This window comes from Lissotriton helveticus, chromosome 6 (genome assembly GCF_964261635.1).
Source record: "Lissotriton helveticus chromosome 6, aLisHel1.1, whole genome shotgun sequence".
In the NCBI taxonomy this organism is placed as follows: Eukaryota; Metazoa; Chordata; class Amphibia; order Caudata; family Salamandridae; genus Lissotriton; species Lissotriton helveticus.
The window spans coordinates 364,931,175-364,954,085 of record NC_136067.1 but is presented as its reverse complement, the minus strand read 5'-3'; the positions used below and the strand labels follow the sequence as shown (position 1 = coordinate 364,954,085).

Below are 22,911 nucleotides of genomic sequence, written 5' to 3'. Positions count from 1 at the left end.
TGTAGGGTCATTGCTTGGATTTGCCTAAACCTGCGGGGCTGGACCGTCGCTCCCTGGCTTGTCCGGAGCAAGGCTGCGTCACCAGGTGGGGTAGTCTGGCGGTCTGTATTTACAAGAAAATCCATATTTACAAGGACAAACATTTACAAAGAGACTGCCATTACCAACTAGGGGGCTGGCCTGTGGCACCTGGGCTGTCCAGGTCCCGGCCGCTCCCCCCCAGGCTGACCGGCACCTCGCTGACCATCCCCCGAGGATTTTTTCGAGTGGAAGAGAAGTAAGTGCGTGCTTTGTGGTGTACCTCGTGGACATTTGTCGCAGGGTCCCGGAGGCCACGAAACCACATGTGTCCACGGGCTTGACCAGATGCCCACTAGAATTTCATCAGCAATTTGGTGTATGGTGTCTGACTATTGAGAGGCCTCGCGCCCCTCCTCCTTTTGGCTGCGCTCTCAGCGCCTGTCCCTTCTTCGTGGAAGAAGGAAGAGCAGGTACACACAGGCCTGCTTTCCTTGACATTTCCGAATTGTTACTCAGAGCCTAAGGTTTAGAATCTCCTGGGACTAATAGGGTGTGTTTCTTACAGAGGTGAAGCCTGAAGCCAGTGAGAGGCTTCAGTACTCCATTTTTTTGAATATTTGGGCAGTTCATGCACGCAGCCTCATGCTCACTGGCCTGGGACTGCTGTTTTATTCCCTCCCAGAGTGCATTGCGGCCCTAATTTGCATGCGCTTTAGAAAAACGAGTGTATTACGAGCAGTGGCTGCTGCCTGCTCGTTCGAGCTGTTATTGGGGCTTTTTTATTGTTTTTTCACTTCTAGGGGGATACCATCTTGTTGCCACTCTGTAATATGTAGGTAAGATGATCTTTTGCTTTAAGGAATGTTATGAATGTAGAATTCCTTACTTGTTATTGAGTGTTCTTATTCTGTTAAGCTATGTGTATCATTCAAGAAGTAGACTTCATCAAGGTTGTACTGGTCGTGGGTCCTAACAAGAATAAATCATGAATTCAACTTGGATGTCTCATATTTGGATTTCTTTGGTATAACCTGCATACTACATATTTTGGCGATGGTATTATTGGACTTGGACCCACCGACAATTTAAAAGAAAACGTGAGTCATTGGTTTTCATTATATTTGGAGGCAAAACGAACAGGATTTCAACAATTGGATCGCATTTCGTATCAGCATTAATTAATTGACTTGCACATCTTGTGGTATTCGCCTAGCTCACTTTTGAGTGACGGTGATCTATCGTCTTTGCATTTTGTGCTTAGAGATGTCCGTTATGCTGTTTGCCTTCAATTAATGACTCTACACTTTGTGTGCTGTGGCGTGTTTGTTCGACTGTCGGCATCGGGCAGTAAGTGATTTTATAGGTTGTCATTGTCGGGCAGTACTGGGGATCTCAGACTGTTAAATCAACACAGAGCTACACCTGCATCTTTCAAAGGTTAAAGTTGCACTTACTGGTTGTCTCGCGTGCACAGGATTAACAAAGAACTTTCACATCGAGCATAGCTGGCTGTCTCAGTCGCGCATTTGGAATTACGTACATTGAAGATTCTGACTTGTGACATCATCGCGTTTTCCGACGCACGATGCACGTTTACGGCCGGCCATTTTAACTTGTTATTGTGGTAGCTTGGCAACAAGAACAAACGGAGGAAATCAGAGACATTACTGCATGAGCTGTTTCTTCACGAAGGAAATACGAAATAAAGCGCTAGCAATTTAATAGAATAAATATTGTGAATGTGTTAACATCATTATAACAAGGAAGTTTAGGATTATCCAACTGGATATATTTCTATAAGGAATTTAAGTATTTCTTTATTTCTAAAAATTTGCTCATTACTTTACTTGTTTTTTAACCAAACTACTTAAACAATTTAGCTTTGTGACACAAGTTAATCAACAGTTTTACTAAGATTTTAATAATTTGGTATTATTTTTATTCATTATTGTTCAAACTTTATTGCAAAATGTCTACCAGTAGTAGCAATAATGTAATGCAGCCTCCTCCATTCCTCGAGTTGCCAGGAAAGCCTTTTAAACCTTAGCACAAATGGTTTAGGATATTTGAAAATTATCTAGAGGCTATTGATGCCGGCAAATACTCAGCTGCTAGGAAAAAGGCTTTACTATTTATTCATCTTGGTAATGCGGGGCAAGATGTTTTTGATAATCTTCCTATTGTTCCAGCTCCCAGGGGAGATGAAACATGGGATGTTTTTAAAGAGGCTATTACACGTATAAGTAGACAATATGTTGATGAGCCTTCGGTGATGGTTGAACGGCATGAATTTTTCAAAAGGAAGCAGTCATCTGATGAATCCATTGAGGATTATTTAGCTAGTCTACATGTTTTAGCGCCTAAATGTGTTTTTGCAGATTATCTGGATACAGCTTTAAGGGATCAATTAGTTTTTAATTGTTTTAATAAAAAAATACAAGAAAGAATTCTTACTTTTAAAAATCCCTCTCTCGAAGAGGTTATGGAAATTGCTAGAAGTATAGAACGTTCAGTAGTTTCTTCTAAGATTTTAGCTGGTAATACTAACAATACTTCTTCAGATATGTCTAGAGTTGCCACAGTTAATGTTGATTCACTTAACAATGAAACCAGTGTATGTATGGTTTCTCATAAAAATGTGTATAAAAAGAACACAGAACGAAAAGGTAGTAGTGGGAGTTGCTACAGATGTGGCTCAAAATTTCATATGGGTAACAACCCTAATTGTCCTGGCAGGGAAAACGATGTAACAATTGCAAAAAGGTTGGACGTTTTTTCAATGTTTGCCATGCACCGAAGTCTGAAGTTAGGGTCAGTCAATTAGATGTGGAGAATGATATTTTATCTGAAGCTTTCAACAATATTTCTATTTCCGTTGTAGAAATTAATGCAGTTGGGGATGGTGTGAAACGTTGTAAAGGTCCTATTTGTGAGACGAAAATTGGTAATATAGATATGAATGTTACTGCAGACTCTGGGTCACCAACCACGATTTTGCCTGAAAAAACTTTTAATAAATTTTGGTCCCAGAAGCTATTGAAACCTACCACTATCAACCCTAAAGCTTTTGGGGAATTTGATATTATCATGAAAGGGTACTTTGATGATAGTATTTTATTCAAAGGTAGGAATATTTACACCAAGATTTATGTTGCTGTCAATGGAAGAGACATATTAGGCTGGCAGGACCAAGCGAAATTGGGGATTATTTTAAGACCTGGGCATGATGAACCTGTAATCCTAGGTGACATGCCAGTTTTATCTATCCAAGAGACTCCCGAGTTGGATGAATTTTCTAAGAAATTGCATGATACATTTCCCACTGTCTTTTCTAATAAGATTGGTATGATTAAGGATTTTGAGCACACCATCAAACTTAAGAGTAATGCTATCCCTGTTAAACAAAAAGTAAGACCTGTATCCTTGTCTGCACAGGAAGATCTAAAAAAATTACTCAAGAATATGTGTGCACAAGGTGTTATTGAACAGGTGGAATCCTCTGAGTGGGTTTCTGCGGCTGTCGTCGCACGGAATAGTTCAGGCGATATACGCTTATGTGGTGATTTGAGGGTCCTGAATAGAAATATCCTTGTTGATTGCCATCCTCTTCCTAGGATATATGAAATGTTAGCTAGAGTGGGGGGTAGTAAATATATTTCAACAATTGATTTACATTCTGCGTATCATCAGATACCTCTTCATAGAGACTCTCAACACTTAACCACGTTTGTCACACCATTTGGTGTGTACAAGTATAAGCGCATGCCATTTGGTCTGGCGTCAGCCGCAAGCGTTTTTCAACGTATTATGGACAAAGTCTTTGGTGATCGTGTTGGAATACAAGCATTTCAGGACGATATCTTGATCCATACTGTAAAATTGGATCAATATATTGCTTTGTTGGATGAAGTGTTGGAAAAGCTTGGATCTAATGGCATGAATGTTAATATTGGTAAATGTAAATTTTTAACACAGGAGGTTAACTATTTAGGGCACAACATTTCTTCAGAGGGTATAAAACCTAAGGTTTCATTACTTAAAGGGATTAATGATGCTAGTGTTCCCACAGATAAAGACTCTCTGCGCGCATTTTTAGGTTTAAGCGAATCTTATGCTTGCTTTGTTCAAGGCTATGCAGTTATTGTGCAACCATTGAGGAATCTTAAAAAAAAAACATGTGAAATACATCTGGACAGAAAAGTGTAAAAAAGTGTTTGAATCTCTAAAAAAACGTATTGTGATGGCTCCAGCAATCAAGCCATTTACACATGGTGTAAATTGTATTATTACAGTCGATGCCAGTGCTAGAGGGTTAGGAGCTGTCCTTAGTCAGTTTGTTAATGGCAAGGAATGTACTATTGCATTTGCCTCTCGCACGTTGAATTCTAGTGAGAAGAACTATAGCACAATAGAACGAGAAGCGTTGGCATGTGCTTGGCTTCTGAGAAATTCAGAATGTATATATGGGGGACTAGGTATGGATTACATACAGATCATACACCTTTAATATTCATGTTAGGGGACTCAGATTGATTCGTATTTTGTCAAAATTACAGGAATTTAATTTTGAAATTAAGTATATTCCTGGAGGGAGGAACGTAAGAGCTGATTGTCTGTCCAGATTGCCATCTGATTCTGATGATTTGAGTGAGTGCTCTGGGAAAAATTTTAATGATGTGGAGTATGTAAATGTACAGGAATTTATATAGCGCAAATCACCAAGCGGTTTCTAAGCGCTTGCTTAGGGAACCCGTCCTGGTATTCCCCTGTGAGATAACCCCGGCAGGGTATCCGCAAGGTGAAAGCCAGGCATCCCGCCGCGAGGGGCCGTTGTGGAGATTGAGCAAGCTATTGCCCAGAGTCGCAGAGTGTGAACCCGTGAATCGAGTAGGCACCAGAGCAAGAATTGTCGAGTCCATGGACATTTTAGGACTCAAGACCTCGCCGAGCCGGGAATTGAACCCTGGTCCCGGGCTGACCTCTGCTTCCAGGTCTGCCTCCTCTAACCAGTGAGCCACACTTCTCCACTAACTTCTCCACACTTCTCCACTGGAGTATGTTTTTACTGTTAATGACATTAATGAACAGTTCAAGATTTCTGAGTCAGAATGGTTGAATAGTTCCATAAAAGATGATTGTTTAACTCAGGTGAAGAAATTTCTGGTTAAGGGTTGGCCACAAGATAGAAATATGTCCATGGAATTGAGAAATTTTGCTCAAGTTGCATCTGAATTATCAGTAGTGAAGATATTGTAATGAGACAGGATTTATTTGTTCCTCCTGCAAGTTTAAGATCTAATATTGTTGCCTTAGCCCATGAGGGCCATTTAGGGATTTCTGTCACAGTTAAGAAGATAAGACAGATGTACTGGTGGCCAGGTATTGATAGTCAGGTAAAGAGACATGTGGACACTTGTTCAGAATGTTTATGCTCAGACAAGCATTGGAAAACTTCGAATAGTCCACTAATACGAGTCAATTGACCTGGTAATGCTTGGGAAAAGATTGGGTTAGATTTCACTGGTCCCTTAAATATATTTGGGAGTGATAAGAGATTTTTGATTGTAGCCATAGATTACTATTCGAAATGGCTTTACTTTTCATTTGTTAGTAATGCTGATTCAGCTTCAGCTGTCGCTTTCTTAAAGTTTTTGTTTCTAATGGAAGGCAGGGTCAAAGAAGTGGTCACGGATAACAGATCTCATTTTGTTTCTGAAATGTTTGAGGATTTTCTTATTAAACAAGATGTTAAACATATAAGAGTACCTTTGTATAGTCCAGCCTCCAATGGTTTAGTGGAGAGAGCGAATAGGTTGATAAAAGAGGGAATTCAGACGGCAGTGGCAAATAATTTGAATGTATTTGAATTTTTGCAATTCAAGATCTGGTATTACAATATAACGCCCCAGAGTACTACTGATGTTGCTCCTTTTATTTTTTTAAGGGGTAGGAAACCTATTTCATCTATCACTCCATCTTGGTTGTTGGGAAAAGTTGGACAATGTCATAACATTGATTTGAGGAAGGTTAGGGAACATGTTGAGGAAAAACAAAACAGTTATAAGACAAATTATGACAAGAAAATGCATGTTAAAGAGGGTGTTCTCAAGGTTGGGGATTGGGTGTTGGTTAAAAAACCCAATAAAGTGTGTAAAGGACAGTCTAAATTTTTTGAACCAGTAAAAGTTTTGAAGATTAACAAAACTGCTGTTTTGTTACAAAATACAGGGAGGTGGAACAGTAATGCATTAGTCAAGGTTTCTTCTGAACAAGCTAATATTATTTTACAGAAAGTTAACTCAACTACACCTTGTCATAGACAGGATTGGTTTGATCTTGATAAATTGACTGAATCAAATCAAACTGGGCATCTGGAAAGTCCGGCTTTGAGAGATGTTGGGCGTGTTTTTGATAGAGGGGATTCACATTCTAGGAGTGGGTCAGTAGGTTCCGAATTTTTACCTGCTCGCTCCAGTGATATTGCTGGTGGAAGTGGCGAAAGTGTTTTAAGATGTAGTACACGTTTAAGATCTGCTCCTATTTATTCCAGAGTATGTGTATTATTAATTTTTGTTTTATTTTAGTTTTTATTTATTCATTTTTGTTTATATATATTTTTTTGTTGTTTTCTCTCTCTTTGTGAATCAATCTAAAAAAATAAAAAAAAGAGGGAGGTGTGTAATATGTAGGTAAGATGTTCTTTTGCTTTAAGGAATGTTATGAATGTAGAATTCCTTACATGTTATTGAGTGTTCTTATTCTGTTAAGCTATGTGTATCATTCAAGAAGTAGACTTCATCAAGGTTGTACTGGTCGTGGGTCCTAACAAGAATACATCTTGAATTCAACTAGGATGTCTCATATTTGGATTTCTTTGGTATAACCTGCATACTACACACTCGTGATATTTTAACCCCTTAGGAACTTTCTGCTTTTTCAGTGACTTTGCTGATACATTGCATTGCGAGCAGTGGCAGCTGCCAGCTCGTCTATAAGTTTCTTTGTGGTTGCATTTGTGTTTTTTTCTTACCATTAAGTTTCTACACTTGCTCCTTTCCCTCAACACGGAGCTTGGCACTTTTCTTTTTTCTCCTTGTTGGGGGCTCCTCCCCCGGGCTGTGCAGGCATCACCTTTTAATAAATTTTGGTCCCAGAAGCTATTGAAACCTACCACTATCAACCCTAAAGCTTTTGGGGAATTTGATATTATCATGAAAGGGTACTTTGATGATAGTATTTTATTCAAAGGTAGGAATATTTACACCAAGATTTATGTTGCTGTCAATGGAAGAGACATATTAGGTTGGCAGGACCAAGCTAAATTGGGGATTATTTTAAGACCTGGGCATGATGAACCTGTAATCCTAGGTGACATGCCAGTTTTATCTATTCAAGAGACTCCCGAGTTGGATGAATTTTCTAAGAAATTGCATGATACATTTCCCACTGTCTTTTCTAATAAGATTGGTATGATTAAGGATTTTGAGCACACCATCAAACTTAAGAGTAATGCTATCCCTGTTAAACAAAAAGTAAGACCTGTATCCTTGTCTGCACAGGATCTAAAAAAATTACTCAAGAATATGTGTGCACAAGGTATTATTGAACAGGCGGAATCCTCTGAGTGGGTTTCTGCGGCTGCCGTCGCACGGAATAGTTCAGGCGATATACGCTTATGTGCTGATTTGAGGGTCCTGAATAGGAATATCCTTGTTGATTGCCATCCTCTTCCTAGGATATATGAAATGTTAGCTAGAGTGGGGGGTAGTAAATATATTTCAACAATTGATTTACATTCTGCGTATCATCAGATACCTCTTCATAGAGACTCTCAACACTTAACCACGTTTGTCACACCATTTTGTGTATACAAGTATAGGCGCATGCCATTTGGTCTGGCGTCAGCCGCAAGCGTTTTTCAACGTATTATGGACAAAGTCTTTGGTGATCGTGTTGGAATACAAGCATTTCAGGACGATATCTTGATCCATACTGTAAAATTGGATCAACATATTGCTTTGTTGGATGAAGTGTTGGAAAAGCTTGGATCTAATGGCATGAATGTTAATATTGGTAAATGTAAATTTTTAACCCAGGAGGTTAACTATTTAGGGCACAACATTTCTTCAGAGGGTATAAAACCTAAGGTTTCATTACTTAAAGGGATTAATGATGCTAGTGTTCCCACAGATAAAGACTCTCTGCGCGCCTTTTTAGGTTTAAGCGAATCTTATGCTCGCTTTGTTCAAGGCTATGCAGTTATTGTGCAAGCGTTGAGGAATCTTAAAAAAAACATGTGAAATACATCTGGACAGAAAAGTGTAAAAAAGTGTTTGAATCTGTAAAAAAACGTATTGTGACGGCTCCAGCAATCAAGCCATTTACACGCGGTGTAAATTGTATTATTACAGTCGATGCCAGTGCTAGAGGGTTAGGAGCTGTTCTTAGTCAGTTTGTTAATGGCAAGGAATGTACTATTGCATTTGCCTCTCGCACGTTGAATTCTAGTGAGAAGAACTATAGCACAATAGAACGAGAAGCGTTGGCATGTGCTTGGCTTCTGAGAAATTCAGAATGTATATATGGGGGACTAGGTATGAATTACATACAGATCATAAACCTTTAATATTCATGTTAGGGGACTCAGATTGATTCGTATTTTGTCAAAATTACAGGAATTTAATTTTGAAATTAAGTATATTCCTGGAGGGAGGAACGTAAGAGCTGATTGTCTGTCCAGGTTGCCATCTGATTCTGATGATTTGAGTGAGTGCTCTGGTAAAAATGTTAATGATGTGGAGTATGTTTTTACTGTTAATGACATTAATGAACAGTTCAAGATTTCTGAGTCAGAATGGTTGAATAGTTCCATAAAAGATGATTGTTTAACTCAGGTGCAGAAATTTCTGGTTAAGGGTTGGCCACAAGATAGAAATATGTCCATGGAATTGAAAAATTTTGCTCAAGTTGCATCTGAATTATCAGTAGGGAAGATATTGTAATGAGACAGGATTTATTTGTTCCTCCTGCGAGTTTAAGATCTAATATTGTTGCCTTAGCCCATGAGGGCCATTTTGGGATTCCTGCCACTGTTAAGAAGATAAGACAGATGTACTGGTGGCCAGGTATTGATGGTCAGGTAAAGAGACATGTGGACACTTGTTCAGAATGTTTATGCTCAGACAAGAATTGGAAAACTTCGAATGGTCCACTAATACCAGTCAATTGGCCTGGTAATGCTTGGGAAAAGATTGGGTTAGATTTCACTGGTCCCTTAAATATATTTGGGAGTGATAAGAGATTTTTGATTGTAGCCATAGATTACTATTCTAAATGGCTTTACTTTTCATGTGTTAGTAATGCTGATTCAGCTTCAGCTGTCGCTTTCTTAAAGTTTTTGTTTCTAATGGAAGGCAGGGTCAAAGAAGTGGTCACGGATAACAGATCTCATTTTGTTTCTGAAATGTTTGAGGATTTTCTTATTAAACAAGATGTTAAACATATAAGAGTACCTTTGTATAGTCCAGCCTCCAATGGTTTAGTGGAGAGAGCGAATAGGTTGATAAAAGAGGGAATTCAGACGGCAGTGGCAAATAATTTGAATGTATTAGAATTTTTGCAATTCAAGATCTGGTATTACAATATAACGCCCCAAAGTACTACTGATGTTGCTCCTTTTATTCTTTTAAGGGATAGGAAACCTATTTCATCTATCACTCCATCTTGGTTGTTGGGAAAAGTTGGACAATGTCATAATATTGATTTGAGGAAGGTTAGGGAACATGTTGAGGAAAAACAAAACAGTTATAAGACAAATTATGACAAGAAAATGCATGTTAAAGAGGGTGTTCTCAAGGTTGGGGATTGGGTGTTGGTTAAAAAACCCAATAAAGTATGTAAAGGACAGTCTAAATTTTCTGAACCAGTAAAAGTTTTGAAGATTAACAAAACTGTTGTTTTGTTACAAAATACAGGGAGGTGGAACAGTAATGCATTAGTCAAGGTTTCTTCTGAACAAGCTTATATTATTTTACAGAAAGTTAACTCAACTACACCTAGTCATAGACAGGATTGGTTTGATCTTGATAAATTGACTGAATCAAATCAAACTGGGCATCTGGAAAGTCCGGCTTTGAGAGATGTTGGACGTGTTTTTGATAGAGGGGATTCACAGCCGACTGGACTACGGCAACGCCCTCTACGCCGGTACCACCGCCAAGCTCCAGAAGAGACTCCAGCAGATCCAGAACGCCTCAGCCAGACTCATCCTCGACATCCCACGAACCAGCCACATCTCCGGACATCTGAGAGACCTTCACTGGCTCCCCGTCAACAAAAGAATCACCTTCCGCCTCCTCACCCACGCACACAAAGCCCTACACGACCAAGGCCCGAGCTACCTCAACAGCCGAGTCAACTTCTACGCTCCGAAACGCCACCTCCGATCAGCCAACCACGCCCTCGCCGCCGTCCCCCGCATCCGAAGAGCGACGACAGGAGGAAGGTCCTTCTCCTACCTGGCCGCCAAGACCTGGAACTCCCTCCCGACCGACCTGCGCCTGACCCAAGACCACCTCTCCTTCAGGAAAAAGCTGAAGACCTGGCTGTTCGAGCAGTAGCGCCCCCCCCCCCCCAGCGCCTTGAGACCCTACGGGTATGTAGCACGCTCTATAAGTGCCATTGATTGATTGACTGATTCTAGGAGTGGGTCAGTAGGTTTCGAATTTTTACCTGCTCGCTCCAGTAATATTGCTGGTGGAAGTGGCGAAAGTGTTACAAGATGTAGTACACGTTTAAGATCTGCTCCTATTTATTCCAGAGAGTATGTGTATTATTAATTTTTGTTTTATTTTTGTTTTTATTTATTCATTTTTGTTTATATATATATTTTTTTGTTTTCTCTCTCTTTGTGAATCAATCTAAAAAAATAAAAAAAAAGAGGGAGATGTGTAATATGTAGGTAAGATGTTCTTTTGCTTTAAGGAATGTTATGAATGTAGAAATCCTTACATGTTATTGAGTGTTCTTATTCTGTTAAGCTATGTGTATCATTCAAGAAGTAGACTTCATCAAGGTTGTACTGGTCGTGGGTCCTAACAAGAATACATCTTGAATTCAACTTGGATGTCTCATATTTGGATTTCTTTGGTATAACCTGCATACTACATACTCGTGATATTTTAACCCCTTAGGAACTTTCTGCTTTTTCAGTGATTTTGGTGATACATTGCATTGCGAGCAGTGGCAGCTGCCAGCTCGTCTATAAGTTTCTTTGTGGTTGCATTTGTGTTTTTTTCTTACCATTAAGTTTCTACACTTGCTCCTTTCCCTCAACACGGAGCTTGGCCCTTTTCTTTTTTCTCCTTGTTGGGGGCTCCTCCCCCGGGCTGTGCAGGCATCAGCATAGCTTATTCCCTCATGGGTAATGCACGGGGTTTTGGTTTCATATCTAACACTGTACGTGTAGAGGTTAGTGAGGCTTACAAAAAGGAAAAAAAATTGCTTTTTTTGGTTGACGCTATTTTCAAGAAAGAATGTAAAATTGTTGAACGTGCTATAGAATGTATACAGGATTTCTCAAACTGGGGCATTTTTGATGTGACCTTTTCAAGTGAAACTATCTGTAAAGATTTTTTGCAATGTGTGGCGCATCGTCAGGAAACCAAGCCCTTTCGGGGTCTCACTGTCACCTCTATGTCTGCCCCTAAGGAGGTGACCCTCGTGGTACATATGTACAATCCTTATGCAGACCACAGGGTCATTGAGGTGTATTTAAATCGTTACTGTGATACTATTAGGGGTGGCCAAAAAGTTCACAATATTTGTGGGATATGGAATGGGAAACGTAAATATGTTGTCACCTTCAAAGAGGATCCTGCGGGTATTGGGGGTCTGGCGCATCCACCGCAGACCTTCACATTAGGGGCAAATAAGGGGTTTCTGGTCTATTCAGGACAGCCCCAGTTTTGCAGGCTCTGTCAGCAATTTGGCCACGCAAAAGAGCAATGTTCTGGTATGGCGTGTAGGAATTGTGGAGGCTTTGATCACAGGGCCCAGAACTGTGTGGTACCCAAAAAATGTAACCTCTGTGGTGGTGTAGATCATTTGTTCAAAACCTGTCCTAAAAGTAAATTTTCTTATGCTTCTTCTGCTAGCGCGCAGGGTCCTCCACCTCCTGCCCCAGCCCCGCCTGATGCAGCGTCCGTTTCTGTTCCAGTTCCAGAGATTACTGACTCCGCCATCTTAGGGGTAATAGAGGGTATAGAAATTAAGAGATGTGGTTCCACTCGGGAGGTTGAGGGGGAAGAGGAGGAGGAGGAGGAGACTGATGCCGCCTATGGTATTGATCCTTCCGCAACAGACCTGGACATCAGGTAACAGAGTAACACGAGTTACCTCTTAGCCGCCTCACTGACGCCCGTGGCTCTGCTCGCCGGCTCCCCGTTCCACCACGGGTTCGTCCCGTTTGACGTGGAGGGAGTGAAGGCGGGGCAGGGACGGGTCAGAGGTCGGAGGGCGGGCGCTATCCTGGGGAAGCACTACTTAGTGCAGAGCCTCTCAAGGGACTCGCTGGATCAGTAACACAGTAAGACGGGCGGTTGTATGACTAAGATATTGCCGCTAGCACTGTTTGCACATTGTTTATTGCACTGAACCTGCAGAGATTTTAAAGCGAAGGAACTTTTTAATATTGTGTGTAACTGTGATTTTATAAAACGTATTTTTGGAAACACGAGTTACCTCTTAGCCGCCTCACTGACGCCCGTGGCTCTGCTCGCCGGCTCCCCGTTCCACCACGGGTTCGTCCCATTTGACGTGGAGGGAGTGAAGGCGGGGCAGGGACGGGTCAGAGGTCGGAGGGCGGGAGCTACCCTGGGGAAGCACTACTTTAGACGGTCATGTGCTCGTCGCGCAGCGGGCGCGCCGAAGGCGAGCCAAAGGCGGGCCCGTCTGCGCCCAAACGGGACCAGGGGCCACTACCCCTGCCCAAAACTGCATAGCCATAAGATACTCAAGGGACACTCTAGGAGCCCTTAGGCCAAGGCTCGATGCCAACTGCAGGACACTGTACCCGGACAACCCCAAGAGCTGTTGTCGGCACTGTAAGTTCTCCTACTCCCATGCATCATTGGGAATTACTGGTGAGTCAGGAGAATTTAAACCTCCCTACCTAAATCAGCCGAATAAACAAGATACTCAATTTTCTTTCCTGAGCACCAACTGCAGATCACTTCTAAAACATAAAAATTATATTTTCAATCTCCTAAACGACCAGAAACCAGATGCGCTATTTCTTACGGAGAAATGGTTAACAGATAGCTCCGGTCCAGACATAGCACTAGCCCTCCCTCCCAGCTACTCTATCGTGAGAAAAGATCGGGCAAACCAAGGAGGAGGAGGCATCTGTGTCATTTTTAAGAATATATATCAATGTAAAGGACAGACGCGAATCTAGGTAACTGCGAAGCAGGAGTCTTTGAACTTACACTGACGCCCCAAATTACACTTACAGGGCTCCTGATATACCGCCCCCCGGGGGCAGCTGGGGAATGGGCGGCTGCCCTCCCCGATTTGTTAGCACCTCTCGTACTGGAGGCATCCATGTTTACTATACTAGGCGACCTAAACTTACATTTAGATAACCTTAATTGCCCAACGATTGCTAATTTTATTTTAGATTTGGAAGCATTAAATATTCATCTGTGGAATTCCGGCCCCTCCCATCAAGCGGGCCACTTACTGGACCCCATATTTGCTAATTTCGATTGTATTAAATGGGAGTCGACATTACCCATTGTCTGGTCTGACCATTTTCTCAGCAAATTTACCATCTGGGCTCCGGCGCACAGAAACCTAAAAAAATCAGATTTATGGTTTAGAAACTGGAAGAAACTTTGCATCACAGATCTGGAGGAACAACTTACCAGATCCAATCCAGGCCTTGAGGTTGATAAAATTACAATTGAGGACCATGATAGAATTAATAACTGGCTATCAGACGCTGCTCTGATGGTTATTCCCCCGACCTTAAGTAAACAAAAATCATGCAGTCCCCCTGCGCCCTGGTTCTCGGACAAACTAAAAGAAGAAAAAAGCTTATGTAAGAAACTAGAAAGACTATGGAGAAGAGACTACAATCCCGACAACAAAGAAAAGTATAAGTTAGCGCTTAAAGCATATCATCTCTCATGTAAAATTGCCAGGGGAAATTTCACCAAAAACAAGATCTTAGAAGCCCAAAATCATTCAGGGACACTCTTCAAGGTCCTAAAGAATCTAGCAGGAGCAGCAGCTCTACCGGAACCTCCTACTCTGTCACCCACCCAATGCAATAGTATTGCTACTTTCTTTCATGAGAAAATAGCCATGATATATGCCAACTTCTCACCAAACAAGGATGGTATTGATAGTAATCCCCCTAACACTCCTACAGAGGTCCAACAAGAGACCCCCCTGAAACAAGAAATTAGAACATGGCAATCAATAGATGCGCTCACATTTAAGACTGCGTTGAGCAGTATAAAATCAGGCTCACCCCTAGATCCTCTGCCGGCGCATGTCCTTAAACAATTGGGCGCTTCCACTCTCGAGGTACTCAGAGCACTATTAAATGCCTCTTTACAGGAAGCTGAACTACCTAAGGAATGGAATCCCGCTATGGTGGTCCCCCTGTTAAAAAAGGCCAATAGTGACCCGGAGGTGTTCTCTAACTTCCGCCCAGTGTCTTTACTGCCGATTCTGTCTAAAATCCTAGAGAAAAATGTTAATAGGCAGCTCTCAGACTTTATCAACGATAACAATCTTTTGCACTTCTCACAATCTGGTTTCAGGAAAGGTCACTCCACGGAGTCCACCTTACTTGGGGTCACAGAGGTCATTCGCCAAGAACTTGATGGGGGAGGCACGACGGCACTCATCCTTTTGGATTTGAGTGCCGCATTTGATACCATCTGCCATACAACCCTCATCAAGCGCTTGAAAGACATTGGAATCAAGAGGAAGGCACTGAAGTGGCTGGAGCAATTTCTCCGGCAACGAACATACCAGGTCTTCTCCAAAAGTAATCGGTCAGAAGTACATACATCCCCATATGGAGTGCCCCAGGGCTCCATTTTAAGTCCCCTTCTGTTTAACGTATATGTCACCCCCCTATCCGAAATTGCCGAAGAAACGGGACTTACCATTTACTCTTATGCGGATAACACGCAACTGGTGTTCTCCCTTTCATCTACAGATAAATCTGATGTCTCCCTTCTCCGGCTGGACTACTTAAAATGGCCACCTGGCTCCATGCAAATAAATTAAAGATGAACGGAGACAAAACAGAGCTACTAATCTTTGGCAATCAAAAGAACCTTTGGAGCCCTGCCCTCTGGCCCGAGGAGATGGGCGCTGTCCCGACTGCGGTGCAATCCGCACGCAACCTAGGGGTAATTATCGACGATGAAATGTCTATGCAGACACACATAGCTAAAATTGCCTCCACATGCTTCCTCATCCTTAAATGGCTGAGGGAAATATTGTGGCAATTACCAGAGAGGGCACAAAGGACCGTCATACAGGCCTTAATTATGTCACGTATAGACTACGGTAACGTCCTGTTCTTAGGAGTTACGAACAGCACACTGAACCAACTGCAAGTAGTGCAGAACTCCGCGGCGAGAATGCTTCTCAATCTTCCAGGACGGACAAGGATGACAGAACATCCTAAAAACTTACACTGGCTGAGGGTGACAAGCAGAGTAAAATTTAAAGCACTGTGCTATATGTACAGGATCAGCTCAGGAATAGCCCCGAAGTATCTTCTTAAAATGGTCCAAAAATACCTGCCCACGCGCAACCTACGCTCAGCAAATCAAGCCTTATTCTTCTACATCAGTTGGGGGAAGCAGGCAAGGATGTAAAAAATGAGGTCTGATTGCTCACACTTGCAATGAATAATTGGTTGATACGTAGAAACAGAGACACGATATTTCATTCTAGGGTCAAATATTACCAAGAAAATGAGAAATGTACATATTTTTTCTTTAAAAAGGCTAAATCTGCTCAAAAACTCCTGACGCATTTGCGTGAGGAAAATGGGACTGTTGTACAAGGTGTAGACCGATGCCAGCGAATCGCATTTGATTTTTATTCCAATTTGTATGCTTTGCCACAACACTTGTCTACCGATGCAGACCTTGAAGAATATTGTTCAGGCCTGGAGGGTAGTCTCGAGGAGGCCCAAGTCGCTCACTTGGACCAACCATTTGATGGTGAGGATTTTCTAGTTGCACTTCAGTCCGCCCCTAGGAGGTCTGGCCCAGGGCTCGATGGGCTCACTTGGGAGTTCTATAGAAAGTTTTGGTGTCTGATATGTATTGATTATATGGCTATGATAAATGCTGGGTTTGCCAATTACCTTTTTTCCACAGATTTCTCTGTTGGGGTAATTTCTCTGATATTCAAGAAAGGGGATGAAACATCGCTGGGCAATTGGAGACCCATTACCCTCCTAAATGTAGATGATAAATTGATGGCAAAAGGGTTGGCACGTCGCTTGCGAACTGTCATGCATACATGTTTACGCCCGGATCAAGCTTGTGCTATTCGTGGGCGTACAATTGTGGATAGTCTAGTTACCTTGCGGGATACCCTCTGGTATCATCAAGAACGCACTCTTCCTTTGGGTGTTCTCAGCCTCGATTTCCACAAGGCCTTTGATACAGTGTCCCATGATTTTCTTATTTTAGTTTTGAAACGCATGAAAGTTCCACCTGCGTTTCGTCAAAAGATACAGGCTCTTTACAATGGTGCTTCCAGCAAAGTTAATATTACCGGCTTTTTTTCTGCTCCTTTTCCTATTCTTTCCGGGGTCCGTCAGGTGTGTCCTATGTCACCCATCCTTTTCTTTTGTGCATTAGAGCCTTTTCTGTGTAATTTGCGGCACGACAAAGTCATTAAAGGGGTTTTTGTTCCTGGGGGTTCGGGGATTCAGCACAAAATTGTGGCATACATGGATGACGTCACGGTGTTGTGTACCAATGCTGCCTCTGTCCGTAGGACACTGTTACAGGCCTCTCTTTTTCAGTCACATTCTGGTTTGAGTCTTAACATGGGTAAAAGTGTTTGTTTTACTACAGGGCCCTGGGATCGACTGGCGAATTTACCAGTCCTTGTTACTTCGGAACCTGTTAAAATCCTGGGAGTCTACTTTGGGGTTGGCGGGTTTGAGGAGAGAAATTGGGCTGAACTTCAGGCGAAAATATTTAAAAAGCTTTCCCTATGGTCCTTACGCAAGCTGACACTTGAAGGCAAAGTTTTGGTTATTAAAGCTGTTTTATTTCCATTATTGTTGTACCTTGCTATGGTTTTTCCTCCCAAATACCGCACTTTCCAGAAAATTCTGAAAATGTTTTTTTACCTTTTTATGGAACTCTCGCATGGAGAAACTTAGCAGAGATAAAGTTTGTCGACAGTGGAGTAATGGGGGTAAAAGTTTACCTGACCTTAAAACCTTTTTGTTGTCCAAATTATTATGTTATGTTGTATCACGCACTGCTGATGATCTGAAATCTGTTCCTGCCTTATTTACCAAGTATTTTCTAGGAGCACGGCTACGACGTTTTGGACTTTTTTCCCCTTCCAATTGTTTTCCCTTGGCCCACGATGCACCACTATTTTATAAAGACCTTTGGGGCATATTATCAAGGGGCTTTATCTCTGCTTTTTGGGCTTTAAAAGCCAAGAAAGCGGAGATAAAATTATCTCCCTATTACCGAGCTGTCGCTAACACCAGTTAGCGACAGCTAATAGGAGATAGTGACCATCTTGGGCCCCGCTTTGCATGTCAGTGATATTTATCACTAATGACATGCAAAGTGGGCGTGCCAAGATGTTAGCGACTGAAAACAGTCGCTAACATCGCTATCTCCTATTACCAACTTTTGGAGATATTCGCGCTAAGCGCGAATATCTCCAAAAGCTAACACATGCCCAGGAGCAGTTCTTAGCCATGTTATCCAATGGGAGGTGGATAACATGGCTAAGAGCATTTGCTCGATAATGCATGAATATCGCTGACTTTTCAGCGATATTCATGCATTGCGGCCGTTTTTTATCGCATTTGCGATAAACCTTGCTAATAGCAAGGTTTATCTGCGATAAAAATCGCCGATTTGCGGCGATAATTTTTGTCTCTAAATAAGTTAGAGACAAAAATTATCGCTATTGGTTGGTAATATGCCCCTTTGTTCCTTTTTGCAGACCTTGGACACAGAAACTTTTGATAGGGACAACTGTATTCACCCCACCAGGCTAAAGAACGAACTTCGAAAAACTGAGCAACCGATCCTGTTGGGTGTTCTAACTGAGGCTCAGTCGGTGCGAGTCTGGAAAATGGTGGGTCACAGGGACATTACCCACAGTCAGCGTGACCTGGCTTGGATGGCCGCACATGGATGCCTTCCTGTAAAAGTTTTTGAACATCGGAGAGGTTTTGCCCCCACAGCATGTTGTCCGCGCCCCAGATGCGGCCACGACGAAACCATTTTCCATCTCCTGTGGGGTTGTCTTTATGCGAAGAAATTTTGGGTTTTGTTGCGGCCTTTTCTTTCAAACATTGCCGGCATTGCTGCCTTGATTTTCAACGCCCTTTTGTATGGACAGGACATTTCTGCACGGCGCCCTCCCACTGCCTGGAGACTGTTTGTTATTTGTTATTTGTTATTATGGGTTTATATAGCGCCGGGTCACCTACAGGTCTCAGGGCGCTTTGACCACAGAACATAACATCCGAAAAAAAGAAAGGGTGGAGTGCCTAAGCTGGGCTGAGTGCTGTTCTGAACAAGCTGGTCTTCAAGGCTTTCCTGAAGCGGAGTAGATTCTCCTCCTTTCGGAGTGTTTCAGGCAGAGCATTCCAAAGGTTCGGTAATAAAACCGAAAAAGATCTCCCTCCCATTGTGGCCAGCTTAAAACGAGGATATACAAGGAGTTTGGCATCAGAGGACCTGAGATTTCTTTCCGGTCTATATATCTCGATCCGTTCCTTGATGTAGGTCGGGGCCTTCCCGTAAATGGCTTTGTGGGCTATGCAGAGGCCCTTGAAAACAGACCTCTGTCCAGTTGGTAGCCAATGTAGACTTTTTAATAGTGGAGAGGCATGCGTTCTCCGCGGGAGATTGAAGATAAGTCTCGCGGCGTCGTTTAAGACTACCTGAAGTCTGTTTGTTAATATTTTTGGCAGGCCTAGGTAGAGCTAATTGCCATAGTCGAGTCTTGACACTATGGTGGCCGAGACCACTGTGCGTAGCATCGACTGGGAGAGAAGAGGGACTAGTTTACGCAACTGTCTTAGAAGACCTGTACAAGTGCCAACCACGGTGGAAACCTGGTTGGTCATTGAGAGGCCGCTGTCCAATTTAATACCCAGACTTTTGACCGTGGCTGCTGGCTGTGGGGTTGGGCCCAGCTCCTGGGGCCAGTACATATCGCTCCAGGAGGAGCACTTAGATGGTATTATCAGCACCTCTGTCTTTTCCGGGTTGATTTTGAGCTGGTTGATGGACATCCAGTGGACCGTGTATCTGAGTATATCTTGCGCGTGCAACTGGGCATGTGCTGTATCATCTATGCCCAGCAGCAGCTGTGTGTCATCAGCATAATTGAATACCCGGCAGCCCATTCCCGCTAGTGTGTTAATCAGGGGCTGTAGATATATGTTAAACAGGAGTGGGGATAGTGCTGAGCCCTGGGGGACGCCACAAGTCAGGCTTCCCACTCCTGATACACTATCTCCCATCTGGATTCTCTGCGTTCTCCCAGATAGAAATGATTCCAGCCACCGAAGGGCTAGACCCTGGATCCCGAACCCAGCCAGCCTGTTCAGCAGGATGGGATGGCTGACAGTATCGAACGCCGCCGATAGGTCTAACAAAATCAGGGCGCTCGGTCTTTTACTGTCAGCCATCCTTCTGAGCTCATCCAGCACCGAGAGCATGACCAACTCGGTGCTGTGGTGTGCACGAAAGCCTGCCTGCCTCTCATGGAGTAGATGGTTAGACTCCAGATAGCTTGACAGAGATTTTAGTACATGCTGTTCGAGTACTTTAGACAGGAAGGGCAGCTGGGATATGGGTCGATAATTTTTTAAGGCATTGGGATCTACCCCCACTTTTTTTAACAGCGGTCTTACACGAGCTTCCTTGAAGAAGCCAGTTGGGAGCCTGCCAGTACTCAGGGATTTATTAAGTGTGGCTAGAATATGGTTCTCTAAAATTGGGCCTGCCAAGCAAAAGATGCTTGGGGGGCATGGATCCGCTGGAGAGCCAGATTTTGTCTTTCTCATCAGTGACTCAAGGGTTAGTGGATCCATGGGGGGAAATGATAATAAGCAGCTAACCATTGGCTTTAGATCGATATGCTGCTCAGTTAAACTGCACCCCGTGCTTTTTATTTCGCGCCTGATAATATCAACCTTATCCAGAAAATATTTCTGGAAGGTGTCACAGTCTATGCTGCTTTCTGCATCTTGGGCTCTTTTTGTTAGTTCTTTCAGGATTTTGAACGTTTCCTTTTGAACATTATTCGCCTTATTTATACGGACCTCGTAGAATGCGGCTTTAGTTGTCTGGATAGATTTTTTGTAACTACGGAACGCTGTTTTGTATTGTTCGCAAGTGGCTATATCCTTATTCCTCCTCCAGTTTCTCTCTATGTTACGCAGGGCCTTCCTTTGGTCCCTCAAGGCAGGTGTGAACCAAGGGGCTCCCTTTTTCCCACTATTTTTTGTCTGAAGTTTCTCAGGGGCTATTTGATCAATGGCCTTTACCAGATAGTCCATCATGTCTTTACAATCCTGATCTACATCTTGGTTAAGCATTATTGGCTGGGCAATTCCTCTAAGTGATGTAGTCAGTGTATCTTGGTCTATGTTTTTCCACTGACGGGTCAGTCTGGTCTTAGGTACTGGACGTGAGGGTATGGTGTCCAAAGGGATGTCACAGTAGATCAGATGGTGGTCTGACCACATACAAGGAAGGATTCCGACTAGTACCACCCTGAGATGTGTGGTCCATATCAAATCCAGGGTGTGGCCTTTTATATGGGTGGGGGCATTCACAAGCTGCCTGAATCCTAGAGAAGACATGGTTGTCTCTAGGGTGTTGGCTGCTGGCTGTTTCCTATCTTTGTCCCAGTGAAAATTGAAGTCTCCTGTGACTATGACGTTTCTATATCTGGAGCACATGTCGGATGCGTAGGTCATAAAGGAGTCATTAAAGCCTGGGGTTGCGTTGGGGGGGCGATAAACTGTGAGAACTATAACACACATGTTATCGAACATAATTTTTATCGCCAGCAGGTCGGCTAAGTCCGCTGACTCCGCCAGTATTTTAGTCACTGCTAGATGTTTCTTAAAAATTATTGCCACCCCTCCCCCTCGGGTGTTCCCTGTACGATTCTGCCAGTGGATGTCATAATTTTCAGGGACAGCGGCTATGATGTCGGGTAGGGAGTTATCCCCCATCCAGGTCTCGGATAAGGTCAGGATGTCAATGTTTTCGCCCTGCAGTAGAGTGCAAATCTCGAGGCTATGACAGCATAACGACCTGTTGAACTGTGCCAAAGAGGCTTCATGGGATGCCAGGAACCTATTTCTTTTTCTCCATAAGGACATGGACTCCAAAATATGCGGAAATCTTTTTTTGGATAAAGTTATGACCTATGTTTCTGTTGATCGTGCCACCTTAGGGATTGACGACACCAACACCTTGTGGCAAATTAAGAACCGGGAGGGTTGGGTCACCTAGAAAACTGGACAGTTATGATTAAATAACTTGTTTATACGCTTGTTTTTGTTTGTCTGCTTTGCCACCGGGCTGTAACAGGATTGGCATTTATAAACGCACCAAATTTATCTGCCTGTAGTGTACAAAGTTTTCATCATCATATCTGTATGTATTTCCTATAGACCACTTAATATAACCTTGGTCTTTTAAAAGTTATATATTTCTGTATCTGTGCCTTCATCCAGATTTACTCATCATATCTGTATATATCTCCTATGGACCACTTGATGTAACTTTGGTCTTTTAAATTGTATATTTCTGTATCTGTGCCTTTATCTATACACTAAAGGTTTTTGAAACAAAAATAAACTGTTCTTATCAGTTTAATATCTGATACGTCCTCTATCTGGGGACCATATATTAAATAGATTTTTGGAACAGGGAGATGGAATAGGAGCTTGCTCTGTCCACTCCACGCATCAACCTGGTATTGCAGTACCTCCAGGAATGGTGCACTTCCCCACCCGGGGAAAACAATGCTGTTGAAAAATAGACGAGAAAACGAAAGTAGCGCTTAACTACCAAACCATGCAATGGCGCTATAGTGTTTGCGTGTGAATAAAAGCAAACTGGTCACCGTGTCTTGCCTTATTTATGTATTTATTTGACTTATTTGCCGCTTTGCGGCACCCGGGCCATGCGTTATTTATTTATTTTTTATTTTCTTCGCGTTTAAAAAATAAATAAAAATTCTTTCTTTTTTTTCCTCTTCTCCATCCAGACGCTGTACTTTGAAAAGAGACAAACGTCGGAAAAATACTGTTTTTCCAGCAGCAGAGTTTCATTGATTTTGGATCCATTTCACTGGGAAACGAATGGAAGAAGGTTCCCAGCAGGTCAGTAGGAGGGATGGAGGGATGGAGGGATGGAGGGATGGAGGGATGGAGGGATGGAGGCAGGCTGGCAGAAAAGTGGACACTGCCCTTGGCTTCTCTGAGCAAGAAGAAAAATACAGAGTCCTTCTCTGCCCGCCCCGCCCGTCCCTGAACGGCCACGAACGGCCAAGCCTTATCTATAGGCCTTAGGCTGCAGGGGAGCAGTGTCCCCGACAAGCGAGGGCGAG

At 42.7% G+C, this 22,911-nt stretch overlaps 1 pseudogene; it reads left to right on the top strand.

Annotated features, from left to right (window-relative positions):
* Nucleotides 1-22,133: 22,133 nt before the first annotated feature.
* On the top strand, nucleotides 22,134-22,309 carry LOC144764347 (U2 spliceosomal RNA; annotated as a pseudogene).
* The last annotated feature ends 602 nt before the right edge of the window (nucleotides 22,310-22,911 follow it).